General features: G+C 40.9%; 1 protein-coding gene across 2 annotated transcripts in view; it reads right to left on the bottom strand.

Annotated features, from left to right (window-relative positions):
- CDH13 (cadherin 13) overlaps positions 1–21,047 on the bottom strand; it is an 834,102-nt gene that overhangs the window by 169,717 nt on the left and 643,338 nt on the right. The gene's annotated exons all lie outside the window — the stretch shown is intronic.

Raw genomic sequence — 21,047 nt, 5'->3', positions numbered from 1 at the left:
GCGGACAGGTTTGCATGTGATGGAGGTAGAATAATGGCATCAAAAAGGAAAAAAAAAGAAGTAGGACAATGCCATGTGCTCATAGAAAGAAAAATATTGTCCGCAGCACAGAGTATTTCAGTAGAGTAGTGTGTTGATCTTGTAGTAAGCAATGACCTGTCTTGCTGATCTGAGTGAAGGAAGGGTTGTATATAACAGAATGGGAGTAATTGTATCAAGAGAAGAATAGAGACAAGTGAAAACACCAAGTGCTAAAACAAAGAAGAACGCTAACAGCAGCACAGAGTATTTCAAGAGAGAAGGGTGTTGATTTTGCAGGAAACAGTGACCTGTGTGCTCATGTCAGTGATAGGCTTACATGTGACAAAACTAGAGTGTCAAAATGGGAAACAAAATGACAAGTAGGAAGATGCCGTGTGCTTGTGGAAGGAGGAAAATAGCAGCTCAGAGTTTTTCAGAAGACTAGTGTGTTGATCTTGTACGAAGCAGTGACTTGTCTGTTTGTTTCAGCGATGGTAGGGTTCCATGTGACAGAAGTGGAGTAATAGTGTCAAGAGGGGGGAATAGAGAAAAGTGAAATGACTCAAGGTGCTAGGGGGAGTAATGTGTCGAGCAGCAAAGAGCATCTAAGGAGAGGAGTATATTGATTTTGTAGGAAGCAGTGACCGATCTGCTTATGCTATAGTGAGGACAGAATTGCATGTAACATGAACGGAGTAATGTTATCAGGAGGAGAATGGAGACAAGTGATATACACTGTGTGCTAGAAGAAGGAGTAATGCAGCTAGCAGCACAGAGCATTTAAGATGAGTATGTTGATTTTGTGAGAAGCAGTGACAGGTCTATTTATGTTAGTAAGTACAGGATTGCATGTAAAATGAGGGGATGAATGTTATCAAGAGGAGAACTGAGACAGAAGAAGAAGAAGGAGGAATGTTGCTAGTGGCACAGAGCATTTAAGGAGAATAGTGTGTTGATTTTGTAGGAAGCAGTGACCAGTCTGCTTATGTCAGTGAAGATAGGGTTGCATGTACTATGAGTGGAGTAATGTGATCGAGGAGAATAGAGATAAGTGATATACGCCGAGTGCTAGAAAAAGGAGGAATGCTGCCAGCAGCACAGAACATTTAGGAGAAGCGTATGCTAATTTTGGGATAGTCAGGATGGCAAAGACTGGAAACTACAGCCGCTATGAATGAAGGGCACAAGTTCTGCTGCAGAGGAGGCTCTGTGATGTGCCCACATGGGGCTTTCTTAGTATGTCTGCTGCTTGAGAAATAGGTATAATTTGGAAAGAGTTCACACTCTGCAACCATAAAAAATCTTCAAGCTCAGCTCCTCCAAACATTACAATGGAAGCATCAAATAGACGTCAGTGCTATTCCCCAGCGGGGATGTGATGCCCGCAGAGTAGGCCCGCAGATTTCTCCAGGAAATAAAATGCCACCGCCTGAAAACTCCAACTACAGCATAATAAAAAGCCCCCAACTGGCGACTGCACCGTCTATTGTCTTTAATAGATGGTGGCTTCCTCCATAGAAGGCTGCTTTACAATATGATCACTTCTGCGCCAGTTTACCAGATAATGTTGTTTTACACAGAACAGCTCCTTAAGTGGCTGAACATTGAGGCTCTGAATGTTTCCGTGCAGGTGCAAGATGGGTTCTGAGAAATAGACGTGAAAATAAGCACAAAAGCTACCAAAGTATTCACTGCTACACACCTAACATAAAACAGAACCGAAGAACATCACTAATATAGCAGTTATATTATCATACATAGGAGCAGTATCTCTATATATAAAAGTGAATGTATTTATGTGTGTGTGTATCACCAACCAATCACGAAGCATCTTTCATTTTACCAGAGCTGTTCAAAAGAAGCTGAGCTGTGATTGGTTGCTATGAGCAACAGTTTTCCTTGCAACCAATCACTAAGCATCTTTCATTTCATCAGAGCTGGTAAAAAGTAGCTGAGCTGTGATTGGTTGCTATGAGCAAGTTTTCCCACTTGACAACACCCTCAGCAGACACTGACATGGTGGGAGAAATCTAGCATCCCTGGGAACATAAGCTCCAGCCATTGTCTGCCCCCCTGAAAGGAGCAGAGAGCACATGACAGAACTTAATTCCCCCTCCCTGCCCATATGCACATCACACATCCTCCATCCCGTAGGCACATTTTCCTTCTTAAAGGGATCATTGGTATGGAAGTCAGAGCAAATCCATCCAGGGCTCTGGTTTTGACCCCAGGCCTCTCTTAAAGGGATCCCCGGTATGGAAGTTAGGACCGTTCCACTCAGCTCTGTGGTTCTGACCCCAGGGTCTCTTAAAGGGATCACTGGTATGGAAGTTAGAGCAAATCCACTCTGCGCTTTGGTACTGACCCCAGGCCTTTCTTAAAGTGATCTCCGGTATGGAAGTCAGGGCAAATCCATCCAGAGCTTTTGTTCTCACCCCATCCTCTCTTAAAGGGATCTCCTGTATGGAAGTTAGGGCAAATCCCTCAATGCTCTGATTCTGACACCAGGGTTCTGTTAAAGGGATCATTGGTATGCAAGTCAGGGCAAATCCACTCAGCGCTCTGGTTCTGACGCCAGGCCTCTCTTATAGGGATAACCCGGTATGGAAGTTAGGACTGTTCCACTCATCGCTCTGGTTCTGGCCCCAAGCTGACGGAATGATGTGGGATATTAGGGGTAGTAGTCCAGTGGCTCTGGCTGACGGGATGATGTGGGATATTAGGGGTAGTAGTCCGGTGGCTCTGGCTGACGGAATGATGTGGGATATTAGGGGTAGTAGTCCGGTGGCTCTGGCTGACGGGATGATGTGGGATATTAGGGTTAGTAGTCCAGTGGCTCTGGCTGACGGAATGTGGGATATTAGAGGTAGTAGTCCGGTAGCTCTGGCAGACGGGATGATGTGGGATATTAGAGGTAGTAGTCCGGTGGCTCTGGCTGATGGGATGATGTGGGATATTAGGGGTAGTAGTCCGGCGTCTGTGACGGGATCATGTGGGATATTAGTGGTAGTAGTCCGGTGGCCCTGGCTGACGAGATGATGTGGGATATTATAGTGAACTAGCTGAAGAGCCCGGCGCTGCCCGGGCATAGTAACTAACTGTGGTTAGTTATAGCAAATTATAATTATCCTCCATCCCGTAGTCCCGTGCCCATATACCCATCATACATATCCACCATCCCATAGTCCCATGCCCATATACCCATTATACATATCCACGATCCCATAGGCCCATGCCCATATACCCATCATACATATCCTCCATCCCATAGTCGAGTGCCCATATACCCATCACACATCCTCCATCTCATAGTCCCATGCCCTTATACCCATCACACATATTCTCCATCCCATATTCCCATGCCCATATACCCATCATACATATTCGCCATCCCATAGTCGAGTGCCCATATACCCATCACACATCCTTCATCTCATAGTCCCATGCCCATATACCCATCATACATATCTGCCATCCCATAGTCCCGTGCCCATATACCCATCATACATATCCTCCATCCCATAGTCCAGTGTCCATATACCCATCACACATCCTCCATCCCATAGTCCCGTGCCCATATACCCATCACACATCCTCCATCCCATAGTCCCGTGCCCATATACCCATCATACATATCCTCCATCCCATAGTCCCGTGCCCATATACCCATCACACATCCTCCATCCCATAGTCCCGTGCCCATATACCCATCATACATATCCTCCATCCCATAGTCCCGTGCCCATATACCCATCACACATCCTCCATCCCATAGTAGAGTGCCCATATACCCATTACACATCCTCCATCCCATAGTCCCGTGCCCATATATACCCATCATACATATCCTCCATCCCATAGTAGAGTGCCCATATACCAATCACACATCCTCCATCCCATAGTCCCGTGCCCATATATACCCATCATACATATCCTCCATCCCATAGTAGAGTGCCCATATACCAATCACACATCCTCCATCCTATAGTAGAGTGCCCATATACCCATCATACATATCCGCCATCCCATAGTCCCGTGCCCATATACCCGTCATACAAATCCTCCATCCCATAGTCGAGTGCCCATATACCCATCATACATATCCTCCATCCCATAGTCCCGTGCCCATATACCCATCATACATATCCTCCATCCCATAGTCCCGTGCCCATATACCCATCATACATATCCGCCATCCCATAGTCCCGTGCCCATATGCCCATCACACATCCTCCATCCCATAGTCCCGTGCCCATATACCCATCATACATATCCTCCATCCCATAGTCCCATGCCCATATACTCATCATACATATCCGCCATCCCATAGTCCCATGCCCATATACCCATCACACATCCTCCATCCCATAGTCGAGTGCCCATATACCCATCATACATATCCTCCATCCCATAATCCTGTGCCCATATACCATCATACATATCCGCCATCCCATAGTCCCGTGCCCATATACCCGTCATACATATCCTCCATCCCATAGTCGAGTGCCCATATACCCATCATACATATCCTCCATCCCATAGTCCCGTGCCCATATACCCATCATACATATCCTCCATCCCATAGTCCCGTGCCCATATACCCATCATACATATCCTCCATCCCATAGTCCCATGCCCATATGCCCATCACACATCCTCCATCCCATAGTCCCGTGCCCATATACCCATCATACATATCCGCCATCCCATAGTCCCATGCCCATATGCCCATCACACATCCTCCATCCCATAGTCCCGTGCCCATATACCCATCATACATATCCTCCATCCCATAGTCCCGTGCCCATATACTCATCATACATATCCGCCATCCCATAGTCCCATGCCCATATACCCATCACACATCTTCCATCCCATAGTCCCGTGCCCATATACCCGTCATACATATCCTCCATCCCATAGTCCAGTGCCCATATACCCGTCATACATATCCTCCATCCCATAGTCCCGTGCCCATATACCCATCATACATATCCTCCATCCCATAGTCCCGTGCCCATATACCCGTCACACATCCTCCATCCCATAGTCCCGTGCCCATATACCCATCATACATATCCGCCATCCCATAGTCCCATGCCCATATACCCATCACACATCTTCCATCCCATAGTCCCGTGCCCATATACCCATCATACATATCCTCCATCCCATAGTCCCGTGCCCATATACCCGTCACACATCCTCCATCCCATAGTCCCGTGCCCATATACCCATCATACATATCCGCCATCCCATAGTCCCATGCCCATATACCCATCACACATCTTCCATCCCATAGTCCCGTGCCCATATACCCATCATACATATCCTCCATCCCATAGTCCCGTGCCCATATACCCGTCACACATCCTCCATCCCATAGTCCCGTGCCCATATACCCATCATACATATCCGCCATCCCATAGTCCCATGCCCATATACCCATCACACATCTTCCATCCCATAGTCCCGTGCCCATATACCCGTCATACATATCCTCCATCCCATAGTCCAGTGCCCATATACCCGTCATACATATCCTCCATCCCATAGTCCCGTGCCCATATACCCATCATACATATCCTCCATCCCATAGTCCCATGCCCATATACCCATCACACATCTTCCATCCCATAGTCCCGTGCCCATATACCCGTCATACATATCCTCCATCCCATAGTCCAGTGCCCATATACCCGTCATACATATCCTCCATCCCATAGTCCCGTGCCCATATGCCCATCACACATCCTCCATCCCATAGTCCCGTGCCCATATACCCATCATACATATCCGCCATCCCATAGTCCCATGCCCATATGCCCATCACACATCCTCCATCCCATAGTCCCGTGCCCATATACCCATCATACATATCCTCCATCCCATAGTCCCATGCCCATATACTCATCATACATATCCGCCATCCCATAGTCCCATGCCCATATACCCATCACACATCCTCCATCCCATAGTCCCGTGCCCATATACCCGTCATACATATCCTCCATCCCATAGTCCAGTGCCCATATACCCATCACACATCCTCCATCCCATAGTCCCGTGCCCATATACCCGTCATACATATCCTCCATCCCATAGTCCAGTGCACATATACCCATCACACATCCTCCATCCCATAGTCCCATGCCAATATACCCATCACACATCCTCCATCCCATAGTCAACCATTATGACATCATAATGAGCGGCGGGGCTTGCAACCTATGATGACATCAGCGTCGTCATGGTAACCATTATGACATCATAATGAGGGGCGGGGCATGATACGCACACACTGTTTCCCCATTATGTAGATAGGGGCATTATGACATCATAATGAGCGGCGGGGCTTGCAACCTATGATGACATCAGCGTCGTCATGGCAACCATTATGACATCATAATGAGGGGCGGGGCTTGATACGCACACACTGTTTCTCCATTATGCAAATAGGGACATTATGACATCATAATGAGGGGCGGGGCTTGACACGCACATACTTTTTCCCCCATTATGTAGACAGGGGCAAAATTGTTTGGTGAATTGGAATGCGCGGGGTTAAAATTTCGCCTCACAACATAGCCTAGGATGCTCTTGGGGTCCAGACAAATTTTATGGCTGTAGCTGCGACGGTGCAGATGCCAATCCTGGACATACACACACACACACACATACATACATACATACACACTTTGAGCTTTATATATTAGATGTGGCTATGCAGAGTGGGCGGGGCTCTACACTCAGCTTTATATATACAGATATAATCATTATAATTTGCTATAACTTACCGTAGTTAGTTACTATGCCCGGGCAGCGCCGGGCTCTTCAGCTTACATATCAAAATAAGGAAATGGTTGCACTCAATTGCATTAAGGCATATCAAATATGAAATATATGAAATACGAATAGCATAATGGCTTTTGGAATTTAGAAAAAACATATGAGATACTTAGCACAAAATTTGGCCAAAAGATGTGAGCCCATTCACCAACGTCAAGGTGACCTCATTGAACGGGTCCCTATTCTAGTTCACACTAGGCAGTTAGAATAGGGACCCGTTCAATGAGATCACCTTGACGTTGGTGAATGGGCTCACATCTTTTGGCCAAATTTTGTGCTAAGTATCTCATATGTTTTTTCTAAATTCCAAAAGCCATTATGCTATTCGTATTTCATATATTTCATATTTGATATGCCTTAATGCAATTGAGTGCAACCATTTCCTTATTTTGATATGTAAGCTGCTTTTTGGTATGCACCTATTCAGACTAGGATGTGCCGTCAGTTTTTTTCATTTGGGCTCTTCAGCTAGTTATATTATATTCTTGTACATAGGGGCAGTATTATAGTAGTTATATTCTTGTACATAGGAGTATTATAGTAGTTATATTCTTGTACATAGGGGCAGTATTATAGTAGTTATATTCTTGTACATAGGAGCAGTATTATAGTAGTTATATTCTTGTATATAGGGGCAGTATTATAGTAGTTATATTCTTGTACATAGGGGCAGTATTATAGTAGTTATATTCTTGTACATAGGAGTATTATAGTAGTTATATTCTTGTACATAGGGGCAGTATTATAGTAGTTATATTCTTGTACATAGGGGTCAGTATTATAGTAGTTATATTCTTGTACATAGGAGTATTATAGTAGTTATATTCTTGTACATAGGGGCAGTATTATAGTAGTTATATTCTTGTACATAGGAGCAGTATTATAGTAGTTATATTCTTGTATATAGGGGCAGTATTATAGTAGTTATATTCTTGTACATAGGGGCAGTATTATAGTAGTTATATTCTTGTACATAGGCGTATTATAGTAGTTATATTCTTGTACATAGGGGCAGTATTATAGTAGTTATATTCTTGTACATAGGAGCAGTATTATAGTAGTTATATTCTTGTACATAGGGGCAGTATTACAGTAGTTATATTCTTGCACATAGGGGCAGTATTATAGCAGTTATATTCTTGTACATAGGGGCAGTATTATAGTAGTTATATTCTTGTACATAGGGGCAGTATTATAGTAGTTATATTCTTGTACATAGGGGCAGTATTATAGTAGTTATATTCTTGTACATGGGGCAGTATTATAGTAGTTATATTCTTGTACATAGGAGCAGTATTATAGTAGTTATATTCTTGTACATAGGGTCAGTATTATAGTAGTTATATTCTTGTACATAGGAGCAGTATTACAGTAGATATATTCTTGTACATAGGGGCAGTATTATAGTAGTTATATTCTTGTACATAGGGTCAGTATTATAGTAGTTATATTCTTGTACATAGGAGCAGTATTATAGTAGTTATATTCTTGTATATTGGGGCAGTATTATAGTAGTTATATTCTTGTACATAGGGACAGTATTATAGTAGTTATATTCTTGTACATAGGGGCAGTATTATAGTAGTTATATTTTTGTACATAGGGGCAGTATTATAGTAGTTATATTCCTGTACATAGGGACAGTATTATAGTAGTTATATTCTTGTACATAGGGGCAGTATTATAGTAGTTATATTCTTGTACATAGGAGTAGTATTATAGTTGTTATATTCTTGTACATAGGGGCAGTATTACAGTAGTTATGTTCTTGCACATAGGGGCAGTATTATAGCAGTTATATTCTTGTACATAGGGGCAGTATTATAGTAGTTATACTCTTGTACATAGGAGCAGTATTATAGTAGTTATATTCTTGTACATAGGGGGCAGTATTATAGCAGTTATATTCCTGTACATAGGGACAGTATTATAGTAGTTATATTCTTGTATATTGGGGCAGTATTATAGTAGTTATATTCTTGTACATAGGGGCAGTATTATAGTAGTTATATTCTTGTACATAGGGGGCAGTATTATAGTAGTTATATTCTTGTACATAGGGACAGTATTATAGTAGTTATATTCTTGTACATAGGGGCAGTATTATAGTAGTTATATTCTTGTACATAGGAGGCAATATTACAGTAGTTATATTCTTGTACATAGGAGGCAGTATTATAATAGTTATATTCTTGTACATAGGGGCAGTATTATAGTAGTGATATTCTTGTACATAGGGGCAGTATTATTGTAGTTATATTCTTGTACATAGGAGCAGTATTATAGTAGTTATATTCTTGTACATAGGGGCAGTATTATAGTAGTTATATTCTTGTACATAGGAGCAGTATTATAGTAGTTATATTCTTGTACATAGGAGCAGTATTATAGTAGTTATATTCTTGTACATGGGGCAGTATTATAGTATTTATATTCTTGTACATAGGGGCAGTATTATAGTAGTGATATTCTTGTACATAGGAGCAGTATTATAGTAGTTATATTCTTGTACATAGGAGCAGTATTATAGTAGTTATATTCTTGTACATGGGGCAGTATTATAGTATTTATATTCTTGTACATAGGGGCAGTATTATAGTAGTGATATTCTTGTACATAGGGGCAGTATTATAGTAGTTATATTCTTGTACATAGGAGCAGTATTATAGTAGTTATATTCTTGTACATAGGGGCAGTATTATAGTAGTTATATTCTTGTACATGGGGAAGTATTATAGTATTTATATTCTTGTACATAGCAGCAGTATTATAGTAGTTATATTCTTGTACATGGGGCAGTATTATAGTAGTTATATTCTTGTACATAGCAGCAGTATTATAGTAGTTATATTCTTGTACATAGGGGCAGTATTATAGTAGTTATATTCTTGTACATAGGGGCAGTATTATAGTAGTTATATTCTTGTACATAGGGGGCAGTATTATAGTAGTTATATTCTTGTACATAGGGGCAGTATTATAGTAGTTATATTCTTGTACATATGAGCAGTATTATAGTAGTTATATTCTTGTACATAGGAGCAGTATTATAGTAGTTATATTCTTGTACAAGGGGCAGTATTATAGTAGTTATATTCTTGTACATAGGAGCAGTATTATAGTAGTTATATTCTTGTACATAGGAGCAGTATTATAGTAGTTATATTCTTGTACATAGGAGCAGTATTACAGTAGTTATATTCTTGTACATAGGGGCAGTATTATAGTAGTTATATTCTTGTACATAGGAGCAGTATTATAGTAGTTATATTCTTGTACATAGGGGCAGTATTATAGTAGTTATATTCTTGTACATAGGAGCAGTATTATAGTAGTTATATTCTTGTACATAGGGGCAGTATTATAGTAGTTATATTCTTGTACATAGGGGCAGTATTATAGTAGTTATATTCTTGTACATAGGAGCAGTATTACAGTAGTTATATTCTTGTACATAGGAGGCAGTATTATAGTAGTTATATTCTTGTACATAGGAGCAGTATTATAGTAGTTATATTCTTGTACATAGGGGCAGTATTATAGTAGTTATATTCTTGTACATAGGAGGCAGTATTATAGTAGTTATATTCTTGTACATAGGAGCAGTATTATAGTAGTTATATTCTTGTACATAGGAGGCAGTATTATAGTAGTTATATTCTTGTACATAGGAGCAGTATTATAGTAGTTATATTCTTGTACATAGGAGGCAGTATTATAGTAGTTATATTCTTGTACATAGGGGCAGTATTATAGTAGTTATATTCTTGTACATAGGAGCAGTATTATAGTAGTTATATTCTTGTACATAGGAGGCAGTATTATAGTAGTTATATTCTTGTACATAGGAGCAGTATTATAGTAGTTATATTCTTGTACATAGGAGGCAGTATTATAGTAGTTATATTCTTGTACATAGGAGCAGTATTATAGTAGTTATATTCTTGTACATAGGAGGCAGTATTATAGTAGTTATATTCTTGTACATAGGGGCAGTATTATAGTAGTTATATTCTTGTACATAGGAGCAGTATTACAGTAGTTATATTCTTGTACATAGGAGGCAGTATTATAGTAGTTATATTCTTGTACATAGGAGCAGTATTATAGTAGTTATATTCTTGTACATAGGGGCAGTATTATAGTAGTTATATTCTTGTACATAGGAGGCAGTATTATAGTAGTTATATTCTTGTACATAGGAGCAGTATTATAGTAGTTATATTCTTGTACATAGGGGCAGTATTATAGTAGTTATATTCTTGTACATAGGAGCAGTATTATAGTAGTTATATTCTTGTACATAGGGGCAGTATTATAGTAGTTATATTCTTGTACATAGGGGCAGTATTATAGTAGTTATATTCTTGTACATAGGAGCAGTATTACAGTAGTTATATTCTTGTACATAGGAGGCAGTATTATAGTAGTTATATTCTTGTACATAGGAGCAGTATTATAGTAGTTATATTCTTGTACATAGGGGCAGTATTATAGTAGTTATATTCTTGTACATAGGGGCAGTATTATAGTAGTTATATTCTTGCATACAGGAGCAGTATTATAGTAGTTATATTCTTGTACATAGGAGCAGTATTATACTAGTTATATTCTTGTACATAGGAACAGTATTATAGTAGTTATATTCTTGTACATAGGGGCAGTATTATAGTAGTTATATTCTTGTACATAGGAACAGTATTATAGTAGTTATATTCTTGTACATAGGAGCAGTATTATAGTAGTTATATTCTTGTACATAGGGGGGCAGTATTATAGTAGTTATATTCTTGTACATAGGGGCAGTATTATAGTAGTTATATTCTTGTACATGTCGGACAGTATTATAGTATGAATATTCTGCAATATTAGCCTTAACCCATGGAAAAGACTGGCAGGGTTTTTTTCTTAAATTTATATTTTTTATTACTTTTATACAAGCTCTTTATATGACCATTTTTCTTATTAGCTAATAAAGCATTGGTTTATTCTTCAGGACCTTGGACAGAAATAGAAACACCACAATTACAACAAAATGATAAAGTCTAAAGTCATAAAAGGAAGAGGCTGAAAGTATTTGATTAACATGAAATCACCATCACAGGTTACATTGTCATTCTTCTCTGGACCAGCTCTTCTCTGTTGTCAATAATGATTCCGACCTGTTAACGACTAATTCTCATTAACAAGAGGACTGTGGTTTAAAAAGTCAAAAGCTCATCAGGCTTCTGAAACTTGAGATGATAATTTAATGTGCTCCAAATAACAGACGGTGGCGGTCATCTAAGGATTACAGGAGCGTTCCCTTGGAACAGATAAATGTTTTGGTTTTTTATTGTTTTTGCCTTTGTTACTTCTGTGGTTTTCTTGTTCTATATTCTGACTGTTGACCTTCTCTGGTGACTTCAAATTTCTATGTGTGATTGAATAAATTGGATTTCTTTTTCTTTTTTAACAAAAACATGATTATCTCAGGTGAACATAACCATCAGAAGAGTACAGAACATCTGGAATGGATTTGTTTGATGTAATAGATACGAGACACTTTTTTCTCTCCCACCTACTGATGTCACCATTCAATGTGGGATATTACGGCTGACTTTTGTAGTGTGTGTAGAAGAGACAGTTAGGATCACACCGAAAAAAACAGAACTGCTTTCTAGTAAGTGTTTTTCTCACCTAGAGCTGGATTAACAGCTACACAGCTCATTAATGATATATAGTGTTCTCTATGCTGCAGCTGCTTTTCAACATGTGCTACTTAAAGACAAAAAGGCAGTAAACCCTAATTTTTGTGTGTGTGGGACACCTAATAGCAGCTAATTTTTCCACCACTAGCTCAAAGACACTTCTGTCCCTACCCACCTCATGAGCTCATCATTCACTGTGGTATTATATTACGGCTGACTTTTGTAGTCTGTGGAGAAGAGAGGGATAAGATCACACCGAGAAAAACAGAACAACTGCTTTCTAGTAAGTGTTTTGCTCAGCTACAGCTGGATTTACAGCTACACTGCTCATTATTGCTATATAGTGTCCGCCATGCTGCAGCTGCTTCTGAACGTGTGCTACATAGAGACCGAGATGCAGAAGTCCTTCATATCTGTGTGTGCTTTGTATGGGAGACTTCATATTACTAATTAGCCCAGAGACAACTGAAAATTAATAATTAAACCCTCAGAAGGGATTACTTGATATTTTGATGTTGTTGTTTGTTTGTTTGATTTTCATTAATTAGACTGGGATCTACTCTATCTAGCTTTATGTTGAACTTCAATAGTGAATGAATTATGGAAGTTCAAAGGCAAAGTTTTACACCACAGATACACTATAGAATCAATTTCATAAAATTTTTTACTTCGCGAAGTTCTAATATTTTTTTTTTCTTATTGAGAGATATTTTACTTCCCTGCCATGTTTACAATTATATATAAACTTGTAAAGTACTAGGGTATTGCACCTGTAGCTCCCTAGAAACAATATGCTGCTGATTATTATCCAAAAATGCTCTCATATTCTGTAATTCCCTAGGAGTAATGCAAAGGGAAAAAGATTGTTATTCACAGCACAGAAATTTATACATGTTAATAATAGCAGTTAAAACATATGCAGTATACCATCTATTACCCATATTTCTGCCACATACAGACACATAAAATACAGTATAATCCCTCAAAGTGCAGAAAATGAGACATAAAACCCGTGCTTTCCTCTGCCACACATGAAATACACAAGATTTGTACATGGCTATAAATACAATCCCTCTTCCCTTCCCCGGAATTTATCTTCCCACCCTTGCCCCCTGCTGAGGTTCCACTGTTGGAAATGTACAAAATGTTTGCAATGGGGGTTTAATCCGTCGCTCATCTCCAGGTACCGAGACAGATTACTGGCAAAGTCAGCTGGAGACGATTGTAAGAGGAGAAAATAAATATCTGAGCGTAGAAATTGGCAATTACTGTAAACCTGGTTGAGACACACCATGAGGATGAAGATGAAAAAAATAATAATAATAATTCAAAATGTCTGTAAATAGTAGAGCAAAGTTGATGGGTGCTGCATTGATTCGGTATCGGTGATGTGATTTGAAGTGTTGCTGTTATTGATGGCGCTTGTGATGAAAATGTATCCCTGTTATTTGGTGCACTACATATACTCCGTCCAACAAGGGCAAATGTGGACCATGGCTCTTTTGGAGGAAGAAAACCCTGGCTGTTACATTCACCTTCCCTACTAGGTGCCAAGACGCCTCTGTATAGGATCTACACGGCGGAGAAAATTCAAGCTCCAACACTAGACACAACCATCAATGGTCTTGGACTGGTCTTCTCAAAAGTGGACCAAAGTAACCAGGGCATGCAGTCATTAGAGTTTCGCCCTTGAATCTGCAATTTTATTGAAAAAATGGATGGGGAATTGGCCTGAAGGTCACAAAAAGATCCAAGGTGGTGACCTATTTTTTATCTCTACCATAGGATCAGCTATTTTTTAAATGAATGCCACAGAAGACCAGAGACGTTAGAATGGCTGGTTCCCCACTCCTAGCGGTATAAACCTATGAAACATGTATAAAATGATCAAGGAAATAATATGACAGTATAAAACTTCTGAATGTTGAAGGTAAATCGCAGATTCATATCATTACAATTAATATATAGCTCAAATATTCTTCTGCCAAATCTCTGGAATCATCTCATATCAGAAGAAGGTCGTCTGTTGTCAACTCATTTTCTGGTCTGCCTCTGGTTTCTGGTGAGGGAGCTGGTTGTGCTGATAGAGGAGTTGTGAGTTCTCTTTCCGGGCTCCCTCTGGTGGTGGCAGGAGGTAATGAAGCTGATCTAATTAACAGAAACCTGCCACCTGATAATGAGGAAGAGGAGTGGACATCTGGAGTTTCAGACTGGATTTAAGATAGCCGACTCCCTATTCCCATGCTGGTGATTTTTTCCTGCCTCCTGAGGTCTTAGTCTCCAGCTCATTTCCCGCCTTCTCAAGCCAAGTTGTCTTGTTAATGTTCACATTTAATTTGGTTCGGTCTATTCCATTTTTTGTGTGGTCAGCCAGCCCCGGCTGGGGCTGTGCTGAATTTCCACTCTTATGTCACTGTATTTGCCAGTTTGCTTTTTCTCCCTTATTATATTGGCCTCTTTTTACTCTGCTCTCAGAATATTTCAGAGTGCTGATATAGTGAGAGAAGTCTAGTGACTTCAGGGTTTGTTTGTTTTTTCTAAACAATTTTTTCCTGCTTTTGAGTACCCTAGAATCCGCGGTATGGCTGGTGATTCTGTTATGAATGGGTCACCAAGGAGGAAAACAAGACCAAGCTAAGTCACAGAAAACCAGAGAGGTTGGTAACTACGCGGATTGCAGATCCCTGATCCTAACCACACAACTAACAGCAGCCGTGGAGTGTACCTACGATGATTCTAGACGCCTCGTCACAGCCGGAGGACTAAATAAGCCTAAAGCAAGAAAAGTGGAAATCTAAAACTGCCCCAGAGCAGACCCCAAAGGAATAGACAGCCCCCACACATGTATTGACGGTGAGACAAAATGAAAACACGAACACAGGTAGGAAAATAGGCTGAGCAAACGATGGGGCCCACACTAACTAGAAAGGACAGGAAAGGAAAGATACTGTCTGCAATCATGCCAAAAACCCTGCAAAAATGTCCAACACTTCTGATAGCAAAAAAAACCCTGATGTCACTAGACTTCACCCACCATATCAGCACTCTGGCATATTCTGAGAACAGAGCAAAAAGAGGCCAATCTAGTAAGGGACAAAAAGCAAACTGGCAAATACAGTGACAAAAGAGTGTAAATTCAGCACAGCCCCAGCCGGGGCTGGCTGACCACACAAAAACCTGAATAGACCAAACCAAATCAAATGTGAACATTAGCAAGACAACTTAGCTTGAGAAGGCAGGAACTGAGCTGGAAACTAAGACCTCAGGAGGCAGGAAAAAATCACCAGCATGGGAATAGGGAGTTGGCTGTCCTAAATCCAGTCTGAGACTCCAGATGTCCAATCCTCTTCCTCATTATCAGGTGGCAGGTCTCTGTTAATTAGATCAGCTTCATTACCTCCTGCCACCACCAGAGGGAGCCCGGAAAGAGAACTTACAACTCCTCTGTCAGCACAACCAGCTCCCTCACCAGAAACCAGTGGCAGACCAGAAAATGAGTTCACAACAGTCGTCTATGTAGCGACCATACCACCTGCTACGAGAGGAATATGGATTTGAGTCCAAAAATCTATATACATTAGCTCTTCCCATCTCTTTACTGAGATCATGTGTTCAAACAGGATGTTATATAAGACACCAACCAATTCATATCCCTGTAGGAAATGCTTAAAGACGCCAGTCTGAAACGCGTTTGTAGATCTCTCTACACAAAGGTTGCGATTTAAAAATACTCACATAATAAATAGTGCTATTAACTGAAGATCCTGACGCAGGAATCCATTCCTTCTCATCCTATTATCGCATGTCACATGCACAATACATAGTTAAAGCTCCATTGTGAATAGGTCGTATTGGTTTTGTGATAATAATAATAATTTTTATTTATATAGCGCCAACATATTCCGCAGCACTTTACAATTAAGCGGGGACATGTACAGACAATAAATTCAATACAAGTTAAGACAATTTAAATAGTGACATTAGGAGTGAGGTCCCTGCTCGCAAGCTTACAATCTACAAGGAAATGGGGGGACACAGTAGGTGAAAAGTGCTTGTTAATTCAGGTCTGGCAATTATAATAAATAGGGATTTTCATATAAAGCTGCATGATACGGTCATCAGCCCGTGTGTTTAAGTGCAATAGTCAAGTATCAAGTGCAGTTATCGTGTGCATGGAGGGTGTGGAGACAGATGAATAGTAGGGTGCAGATTCAGAATAATATTTGGAAGGAGGGAACAGGGCAAAGTTAGTTTACTGAGTAGTTGATGTGGTAGGCTTGTTTGAAAAGATGGGTTTTCAAAGCGCGCTTGAATAGGTCGGGGCTAGGTATCAGTCTAATTGTCTGGGGAAGTGCATTCCAGAGAGCTGGAGCAGCACGAGAGAAGTCTTGGAGACGGAGGTGCGAGGTTCGGATTACGGGGGATGTTAGTCTTAGGTCATTTGTAGAACGGAGGGCACGTGTAGGGCAATAGACAGAGATGAGAGAGGAGATATAAGGCGATGCAGAACTGTGGAGAGTTTTGTGGGTGAGAGAGATGAGTTTACACTGGACCCTGTAGCGAATAGGTAGCCAGTGTAATGACTGGCACAAGATGGAGGCATGGGAGAAGCGGCTGGAAAGAAATATGACCCTGGCTGCCGCATTCAATATTGATTGGAGAGGAGAAAGTTTGGTAAGAGGGAGGCCGATCAGAAGAGAGTTGCAGTATTCCAGGTGAGAATGAATAAGAGCGACAGTAAGAGTCTTAGCAGTTTCAAAGGTAAGAAAAGGTCGGATTCTGGAGATGTTTTTAAGATGCAGGTGACAAGAGCGAGTGAGTGATCGGATATAGGAAGTAAAGGAAAGTTCAGTGTCGAATATGACCCCAAGACAGCAGGCATGCTGCTTGGGAGTTATGGTTGATGTGATGATGCACTCAGCCTTTGGTATGTCAATCAAGACTGGACATGGGCCAACCACTCTGATTTTTCCAACCAAATTTGGTAATAGAGCCTTCAAAGTTCTTTTTCATCACAATGTCACTTGTCAAATTTGATAACAAGGTGGTGGTAGTTTGGAAGCCTATTTCTTGATGACAGGTTCCCGGTAAAAGCAGATCAGGCACAATGGCCACCACATAATGGTGTACAGAAAATATAAATTTAGAACACGACAATCATAAAATAATTAAAGATTAGGTTTGTTTTCAGAACAGATTGTTATCCACTTGAACCCAAGGATTTTCTGTGCCATTTTTCCTCCATGCATTGTTATCATCTCCTCATCTAGGCTTTTATAGATAATATTTCATTCTAACCTGGTGAAGAAATCAATATGACAGCTCTGACTCATAATATAACTACAACAAATGTCAGAAGCTAAAAAAAAATAAAGCTGTTGAAAATTTAAAGAAAAAGTTCAGAAGACCAAAAAAGTTCAGAAAACAACTCAATTTTAATGATTGTTTATATAGCAATTAATACTTAGTGTCGACTAAGGTTTCTCTTGCTGATAATCTCATGGTTATTGAGATTCATTAAGACAAAATCACATTCATAATCTGCCACAGTGTAATGTTCATAATATAGGGATTCAGTCCATATAGATGTAAAAACTGAATAACCACAACATAGGCCGGATCGATAGTGCAACTTGACTCTTATTGACCCCAATACTACAGCAGTGCCGCTATTTTGCTATGCAGCATTTTTGAAACTGATGTCTTTTTAAGGGGCAGATGGTCCTTTGACCTTCCTTATGCACAGGAACTAGGAGGGGTGGATATGTTTGCCCCCCCCTTTAGCTATGCAAATGTGTAGGGTCATGTCAATAACGATTTTTGTACATATTCCAGTTATGTTCCAAGTAACCAAAGACACACCTGTCTTAAGAACTGTCCCTGAGGTGAACTGCTCCTGAGGTGGACTGCCCCTGAGGTGAACTGCTCCTGAGATGGACCACCCCTGAGGTGAACTGCTTCTGAGATGGACCACTCCTGAGGTGAACCGCTCCTGAGATAGACTGCCCCTGAGGTCAACTGCTCCTGAGATGGACCACCCCTGAGGTCAACTGCTCCTGAGGTGGACTGCCCTTGAGGTGAACTGCTCCTGATATGGACCGCCCCTGATGTGAACATCTCCTGAGATGGAACGCCCCTGAGGTGAACTGCTCCTGAAGTGGACTGCCCTTGAGGTGAACTGCTCCTGAGATGAACCACCCGAGGTTAACTGCTCCTGAGACGGAACACCCCTGAGGTGAACTGCTCCTGAGATGGACCGCCCCTGAGGTGAACTGCTTCTGAGATGGACTGCTCCTCACGTGAACCGCTCCTGAGATAGACTGCCCCTGAGGTCAACTGCTCCTGAGGTGGACTGCCCTTGAGGTGAACTGCTCCTGATATGGACCGCCCCTGATGTGAACATCTCCTGAGATGGAATGCCCCTGAGGTGAACTGCCCTTGAGGTGAACTGCTCCTGAGATGAACCACCCGAGGTTAACTGCTCCTGAGATGGAACACCCCTGAGGTGAACTGCTCCTGAGATGGACCACCCCTGAGGTGAAATGCTCCTAAGATGAAAAGCCCCTGAGGTGAACTGCTCTTGAGGTGGACCACCCCTGAGATACTTAGATAACTGAACCATGATATATCAAAACCTACTGAGTGCTCCTTTATTTTTTATTCATAGAGGACTTCACATTGGATTGGAGTAGTGGTCCCAAATAAGGAACTATTCCTAGGGTAGTCTCAAGCCATAGTACGCATTACCCAATAAAAAAGAGTTTTAAAGAAAGTCGACAAGTTATCAACCACAGCATCTGCTAAACTTGATGGACCCTGCGGTGGCCAGGCCCTGCTTTTGCTTCATTACCTGGACCCATTGTAGGTTCTCCTCGTGGGCCAGTCTAATTCCATATAGAAGAAGCTAATCACAAAGCTTTATTTCTTTTTTTTTCCCCGTACCTTCAGATTTTTTCTCAAGAGATTATGTTTGGCTTCAGTTTTCTTCATCATAGATAAACCCAGGTAGCTTTAGAAACAAGACTTCCTGTTGTGTCTGAAATGAATCGGCAAATGATACTGACTTCTCCCGCGGACAAGCAGAGGAAATCACAAGGCTGGGGCTTTGTTGTTATTGAGATATCGTTCTTGAATATAAATGGAGCTAATTTTACATCATCAGAGGGAAAATCAAGCAAAAAAAGAATTTCAATTGTCCTATTGCTCCCTTGGAAATGAAAAGAAAGGTATTTCAAACAAAGAGAATGTGATAATGGTACAGCTCGAATATTCGGTGATAAAAGGAAATGGGTAAAATACCGCTCCGTCGACGGCTTCCCAAATGTAGATTCAAGACGATGGCTGAAACAATATCTGTTGACTATTGTATTTTATTTAATGTACCGTCTGGGGAGCAAAGTTCTCTCCGGCACTGTGATAACACTATGTACTTATCACAGTCCACATTTATTTCTTAAGAGTCCTGTGAGCAATTTAAGACATGACTACTAGTAAAAAAAAAAAGACTGCACCGAGTTCAATTACGAAGAGCTGCTCTCTTCTCTTCGTATGATCGAAGTTCCTAACCACCAAGCAAAGGTCCATTTGCATACACATGGCATCAGTTCTCCAGATAAGTGATGGTAGCATGGCACTGCGATGCAGAGTGCTTGAAACATCCATTTTTGGTCATGGTAGAAAGATGGTGAAGACACTTGGAGGTCATGTCATCAACAGGACTTCATAAATACCTTGATATTATCAGTGTATGCCACCAGTCCCAAAGACTAATAGTCAATGTTATGGCTCACCTGGTGAGGTGTATTAACCAAGCTATAGATCATGGTGAGCATCAAGGACTGGAGGCGTTGTTGCAGTGGAGTTGGCTAAGGTAAACTGCACCTGGAACAGTAGAGGTGGGTATGCTGGATGGCACACAAAGAAGTGTGGAACTGGATATGTAGGATGGATTTCAGGGCCTTGATATAGTTGAGCCAGGTGTCCAGACAACACTTTGGAAAAACAGATGTGGATTGGCAAACAGGCTACCTGATGTAGAGGAGTTGAGTTTGCAGACACCTCAGAAATATAGCTAAGATAGATGGGCAAGCAGGCACCTTGAAATAGAAGAGCCGAGTTTGCAGACAGCACCAGGGTTGTTAGATAAGTACCTTGATATAAACAGTAGCTGATCTCAGTGGTAGTAGAGATGGGTTTACCCAAAGACTCAACAAGATGCCAACATGTGGTAGCAACGAACTACTGCCTGAATACTCAGTCATGATGCAGTCGCCTGAGCTGGCATTAAAAGGTCTACAAGCATGATATCAGATAAGAGTGCCGGATTCACAATTTAACTTGATATGCACAAAAGTAGAGTTTGGGCCATTTGAGTAGAAAGATGCTTGGGGAAGCTCTGAAGCCAAAACAAGTAACAGTCAAAATCATTTCAGTGTAGGTAATCAAAAAGAGAAAGAGACTAGTTATAACCACTGAAGGACCAAATGT

The sequence above is a fragment of the Dendrobates tinctorius genome, unplaced genomic scaffold (genome assembly GCF_039654945.1).
Source record: "Dendrobates tinctorius isolate UK_male_01 unplaced genomic scaffold, ASM3965494v1 ptg000009l, whole genome shotgun sequence".
Classification (NCBI taxonomy): Eukaryota; Metazoa; Chordata; class Amphibia; order Anura; family Dendrobatidae; genus Dendrobates; species Dendrobates tinctorius.
The sequence above is the reverse complement of the archived record's forward strand: the minus strand, read 5'-3'. Positions and strand labels throughout refer to the sequence as shown.